Here is a 7,247-nt window from a genome sequence, read left to right as displayed (position 1 = left end):
ACAGGGGCCCGAGCAGCAGGTATAGTACACCCCCCTGGGTGTGCACATGCAGGGGCCAGCCGGGGATACAGCTGCCGGTCTCAGGAGGCTGGGTTCTCTACCCCCTGGTCCCTGGGACCAGCCACTAGACTAGGATGTCCCCCGCCGGTAGCATGTGACGACCTGACCTGTGATCCATCCATCTGGATGTGAAGGAAGGCTTCACTGGGAAGGGCTGTGCAAACCTCACCCCCCCCTCCCTCCCTCCCTCCCCAGGGAAAAGAAGACCGATCAGCAAGTCCATCTGGGGATAGAAGCAGTGGTGGAAAAAGTAGCCTACTCGCATTATGTTTTACTTAAGTAAAAGTATCAATGGTGCAATATAGAAATATTACCAAAGATAAAAGTACTCATTATGCAGAATGTCCCATTTCACGTTTTGGAGAAGGTAGGAGGAACATCTGCACACTTGTTTGTGTAGAGCTCCATAGACTTACTTTATTCACTTGTTTGTGTAGAGCTCCATAGACTTACTCTATTCATTTGGCCAAAAGCGGCAACGTTTCGACTGCTAAGTCTTCATCATGCAAAATATAATTTCATGTTTTCAAACAGTGTTTAGAAAATAGTATCTACAAGCTCACAATGCGTCGCGATGCGAGGCATTGTGAGCTTGTAAATCAGCTATTTTAAAATGACCAAAATGTACATGAAGTGGGTATAATGCATGTTTTGTAATAATGATAAAAAATCTACAAAGTAACAAAAGTTTTCAAATAAATGTAGTGGAGTAAAAGTACAATATTTGGATCCGAGATGTAGTGGAGTTAAAGTAAAAGTATTGGGTATTGGAGTTGTAAGTAAAAGTACAGATACCTCAAAATTGTACAGTAGTAAATGTACTTAGTTCCTTTCCACCACTGCTGGAGACAGGAACCCAGGAGTCCCCAAACAAAGTGTCCCCTCTCCAAAGGACACCTTCCTCAGGGTCGCTTACTCACTACTTCACAGCAGAACACAGCAGAACTTACTCACTACTTCACAGCAGAACACAGCAGAACTTACTCACTACTTCACAGCAGAACACAGCAGAACTTACTCACTATACTTCACAGCAGAACACAGCAGAACTTACTCACTATACTTCACAGCAGAACACAGCAGAACTTCATGTCGTGAGTCGTATGTTGCGTTCGTCTCCCACCGCCGGCCCGCAGGTGACTCTCCGACCGAAGAACCCTGCCGAGAACGTTTAGCAAAAAAAAAAAAAAAAAGCATTGGCATATAGATACATATGTTATGTCTGTGTGACGGCGCTTATCATGCAGCTCAGGGGCTCTCATTCCTTATACCCAATGGATATATCTCACGCGGCATTGGAGCCGTGTCTGATGCATATCTCACTTGACAGGAGAGCCGGAAGCCTGCGGCATGACAGACATGTAAAAGTATCCGCTGCATTACCCGTGTGCACCGATCGACGCTTTTCAGTTCCTGCACTTGGCCTTTTAACCACTTAAACCCTATTATACTTAGTTGACCGGGGTGCCCCAGGGCTCTGTACTAGCTCTACTCCTTTTGTATAGCGTGCCTCAAATCTCTTCGGCCAAAACGGCAGATCTACAGTTTACTATACAAGCTCACAAAGCGTCAGAGCGCGTTTATAGATCTGCAGTTTTTGCCAAATGTTTGCAGAAATTCAGGCCCGCTAGGCTCTGTGTGGTCAGCAGTGGTGTCAAGTAAATATTTAAAAAAAAGTACATTTTACTCAAGTACTGCACTTAAGTAAAATGTTGAGGTAGCCTACTTTTACTTTACTGGAGTATTTCCAATTTTCAATACTTTTACTCCACTACATCTCAGAGGCAAATATTGTATTTTTACTCCACTACATTCTTTTAGAAACTTGTGTGAATCGATCTGGAGCGGATGATATCGATACGTCATGTTGTAGTCATTGTTTTGTAGTCATCAGGCAGGAAGAATCATCTAGAAACTTCCTTTTCACTCAAACCGGAAGAATAGCAATAAAAGCTCTCGTAGCCTGCAGCTTTTATTGAGAAAAATCGGTTTGAGGGAAAAGGAAGTTCCGGATGATTCTTCCTGCCTGATGACTACAAAACAATGACTACAACATGATGTAGCGATATCATCCGCTCCCGACCGGATCATAAACCCGAAAATAAATGCTGCCCAGGTGCCACTAGGCTACTTCAGCACTACACACTTCTGCCACTAGGCTACTTCAGCCCTACACACTTCTGCCACTAGGCTACTTCAGCACTACACACTTCTGCCATTTGAAAATAGCCGACCTACAAGCTCGGATGCTGAACTTGCAATGCGACGTATTGTGAGATTGTAGATCTCTGCTATTTCCTTTTTTTAAGATATTTTTTTGGCTTTGTTCTGCCTTTTTTTAAATACAGTAGTGTACAGTAAGTTGAAAGGGAGAGAGATGGGGGAGTGACACGCTGCAAAGGTCGCCGGGGTCAGGATTAGCTGCCTAAGTGCCTGGACCGATAGGGCCAGATCTGCTATTTTCTATGCAATTAAAAACTTGAAATGGGACATTGTGCATAATGAGTTGGCCTACTTTCTACTTTTGGTACTTTAAGTACATTGTGATATCGTTATACTTGTGTACTTTTACTCAAGTATACAGTTTGAATTCCGAACTTTTATTAGTATAGTATTTATTTTCTGCATTGCAGCGTTGGTACTTTTACTTAAGTATACAAAATGTGAGTATATAGCTATACTTTTTTCCACCCCTGGCGGTCAAGCCAGGCTTCCTGGCCGATGCCATGGTTGTGTCGACCCCAGTGATTAAGGGCCATTGTTGTAAGTGATGCAGAGCCAGTCAGTCATAGCGTTGCATTGCAGCTCTCTGTCGGGGGACTCTGGGGCCACATGGGACGGCATATGGAGCCGTTTCCTCTGCTCTCTGCGGCTCTGTTCAGACATGTCAGCTGAGCCCTAATCATGCATTTCTCTGCATGAGGGGACGACTGGAATATCTGTGCAGAGCTGGACTTTTCTGTGCCCCCCCTCCCCTCCGCCCCCCCCCCCCCCCCCCCCCCCCCAAAGGCACTCAATCAATAACGCTTAACACCACTGTAGCCTATGTATAACACGTGCCCGTGCGCACACACACACACACACGTGAGCACATGCACACGGACGGACAGACATACAATATACAGTAACACACATGCAGGTGAGTCATGACATGTGTACACAAACACACATACGCACGCACACGCGTGCACACACACACGTACACACACATGCACGCGCTTGCACAAATACACAGAAATACCTCTGTCCTGGGCGTGTAAAAAAGAGCCCAGACTTATTCTGTCCATTATTCAAGCCAACATGGCTTTTTAAACCTTCTCCTTATTGTCGTCATGCCTTTTAATTAGAGGAGAGTAGGTATAACAGAGGATGTGGTGATGTGGTGTGTGTGTGTGTGTGTGTGTGTGGGGGGGGGGGGGGGGGGGAGGTGGCGTACCTCTATAGTTCAGCCTTCTAGAGGCTCACGGACAAAAGGGGCATTTTTCAAGGTCTACAACCCCCCCAACCCGCCACACATACCCCCGCCCGCATGCACACGGCCATCTCTTACTCCCCATCCACCCTTGTGAGGGAAGCAAGAAGCCTCTCCGTGTGCATAAAGTCGAAATAAACTGCCGCGGTCCATATTTTCATTGGGGAAAGTGAACCCAATTTCCACGCCGCTCCATTGGAGATGTGCGCTCTAGCGTAGCCCCAGCCAGTAATCTGGCCCAGATTCCTCCTTTGTGTCCCGCATTATTGTTGAAATAAATAACCTTTCACTGCAATCAGTGTGGGGATCTTCACTTAAATTATCGCCCCGCAGATAGCTCACTCATGATCTGCTTCTATATCCATTAACTATCCTGGAAAGTGATTTATTGGTGAAGGGTATAAGAGGGGGGGGAGAAAAGGAACGGGAGAGGAGAGGGAGACAGGGTGGGTTCAGTTAGACAATAGTGCCCTCTACTGGTTGTAGCGCAGATCACCCCAAGCATGGTTTACCACAGCAGGAGTTGGCCTGACTGAGACCACAATGCCTTAATTTCACATGTGAAAGAAGCCAATGTTGTTCTGTATGATTGGCGTTTCTGAAGCTGTACCAGACCACAATGTTTATGTGGCCTATGGGTAGGCTTTGAGAGAGTTGAAGGGTCATTTTGACAAAACACACAGTCTTTAGTCTGCTATCAGCATTAGCCTCGTGTGCATCCAGACTCGAATCTGGCCATGTGAGGCTATACATCAGCATGGCTATTGTTGACCCATTAAAACCAGGAAAGCATCTGTGTCATTTTAGATCTTATAGCGTTGGGTATTCAAAAATAGCAGATGCACAAGCTCACACGCTGCAAGCTTGTACATGGTCTGCCATTTTTTTGCTAAAAAAATCTCGAAAGTGTGAGAACTACTGATTTAGAAGGTGTTTGTAGAATCGGGTCATAATGGATTAAGCATCACTTATTGTGAAATTAGTGGTAGAATAAAGGGTCAGTACACAGACTAAGGCACATATACCTTCTTTCACCAGCAACACAAGCCAGTATCTCACCTCCAACCTCCCTTACTTCATCCACCCTCCCTCCATCCATCCATCTATCCCTCCATTCATCCCTCCATCCCCTCCTCCCTGTTCCCTCCTTCCCCACACACACTCCAGTGATGTGTCGTTACATGCTCGGCTGGCTCCTCTTCCATGACAGACTGTTACTTCCTGGAGCGGAAACGCATTTGATTGTTAACATCTGGGCCATTACAATTGCAAACCAGGGCTCTGTACATCAATCAGGAAGTGATTTCAAAACAAAGAGACCGTCCTCCAATCAATCTATTGGAAGCGGGGGCATTACATGCTCCTGTAATCCTGGCTAATTAGCGGGATAATGGGAATGAGATTTATGAATCTGCCGAGGAGAGTGGAGGTGCGAGGGTTCACTCAAATTAGCAGGGCTGCACGACAGGCAGGGCAGCAATAAGTAGGATGAGCCTTTTTGTGCTGTTGGCTTTCATCAACTTTCTCTCTCTCTCTCTCTCTCTCTCTCTCTCTCTCTCTCTCTCTCTCTCTCTCCCTGGCCAGCTATCTCTATATAATGTGCGAGTCTGAGATTTGTGTAAAGGGATTATGTTAACGCCACTAATATCACTTTCAAAAGCGTGGAATTCTTTGGGCAGTGGTTTAAACATTCACATTCCAAAGGAGCTTTGCACAATTCCATACGGAGATGAAAATGTGCTGTTTGTGATGTAGCCTATTACCTCACAGAATTATAATTGCCATGGCATGAATGCCAGTCAGTCAGTCAGTCAGTCAGTCAGTCAGTCAGTCAGTGCATTCAGCCAGCCTGTCTGCCAGCCTGTTTGTCAGCCAGCCAGCCAGCCAGCCAGTCAGTCAGTCAGTCAGCCAGTCAGTCAGTCAGTCAGTCAGTCAGTCACCCAGCCAGTCAGCCAGTCAGTCAGTCACTGGTAATGCTGTCTGCACTGGATCATTCAGTTCAGAGGTCCCGTACCGCTGTGGATGTGAGGGTGAAGCTCTTCCAGTCGTACATGATGACGATCCATGGTGACAACCAGCTCCCTTCTTCTGCTGCAAGTACAGTTTTCATGGCTGGGACTTGTCAACCGCAAAACCCAGACTGCAGGACACACTACTAGAGCCAGACCCAGACTGCAGGACTCACTACTAGAGCCAAACCCAGACTGCAGGACACACTACTAGAGCCAAACCCAGACTGCAGGACACATCACTAGAGCCAAACCCAGACTGCAGGACACATCACTAGAGCCAAACCCAGACTGCAGGACACATCACTAGAGCCAGACCCAGACTGCAGGACACACTACTAGAGCCAGACCCAGACTGCAGGACACACTAGAGCCAAACCCAGACTGCAGGACACACTACTAGAGCCAAACCCAGACTGCAGGACACACTAGAGCCAAACCCAGACTGCAGGACACACTACTAGAGCCAGACCCAGACTGCAGGACACATCACTAGAGCCAAACCCAGACTGCAGGACACACTACTAGAGCCAGACCCAGACTGCAGGACTCACTACTAGAGCCAAACCCAGACTGCAGGACACACTACTAGAGCCAAACCCAGACTGCAGGACACATCACTAGAGCCAAACCCAGACTGCAGGACACATCACTAGAGCCAAACCCAGACTGCAGGACACATCACTAGAGCCAAACCCAGACTGCAGGACACACTACTAGAGCCAAACCCAGACTGCAGGACACACTAGAGCCAAACCCAGACTGCAGGACACATCACTAGAGCCAAACCCAGACTGCAGGACACACTACTAGAGCCAAACCCAGACTGCAGGACTCACTACTAGAGCCAGACCCAGACTGCAGGACACACTACTAGAGCCAAACCCAGACTGCAGGACACACTACTAGAGCCAGACCCAGACTGCAGGACACACTAGAGCCAAACCCAGACTGCAGGACACACTACTATAGAGCCAGACCCAGACTGTAGGACACACTACTAGAGCCAGACCCAGACTGCAGGACACATCACTAGAGCCAGACCCAGACTGCAGGACACACTACTAGAGCCAGACCCAGACTGCAGGACACACTACTAGAGCCAGACCCAGACTGTAGGACACACTACTATAGAGCCAGACCCAGACTGTAGGACACACTACTAGAGCCAGACCCAGACTGCAGGACACACTACTAGAGCCAGACCCAGACTGCAGGACACACTACTAGAGCCAGACCCAGACTGAAGGACACACTACTAGAGCCAGACCCAGACTGCAGGACTCACTACTAGAGCCAGACCCAGACTGCAGGACACACTACTAGAGCCAAACCCAGACTGCAGGACACATCACTAGAGCCAGACCCAGACTGCAGGACACATCACTAGAGCCAGACCCAGACTGCAGGACACACTACTAGAGCCAAACCCAGACTGCAGGACACATCACTAGAGCCAAACCCAGACTGCAGGACACACTACTAGAGCCAAACCCAGACTGCAGGACTCACTATAGAGCCAGACCCAGACTGCAGGACACACTAGAGCCACAGTATACTGTACAACACAGTGCATGATGTATTCCTTAAGGAGTTGGAGTATGAGAGGCAGAGATTGAGGGAGAAAGACAATCAGAGAGAAGACGGGGGGGGACTGTGTGTGTGTGTGTGTGTGTGTGTGTGTGTGTGTGTGTGTGTGTGTGTGT

The sequence above is a fragment of the Protomyctophum bolini genome (assembly GCF_963924005.1).
Source record: "Protomyctophum bolini genome assembly, chromosome: 15".
In the NCBI taxonomy this organism is placed as follows: Eukaryota; Metazoa; Chordata; class Actinopteri; order Myctophiformes; family Myctophidae; genus Protomyctophum; species Protomyctophum bolini.
The sequence above is the reverse complement of the archived record's forward strand: the minus strand, read 5'-3'. Positions refer to the sequence as shown.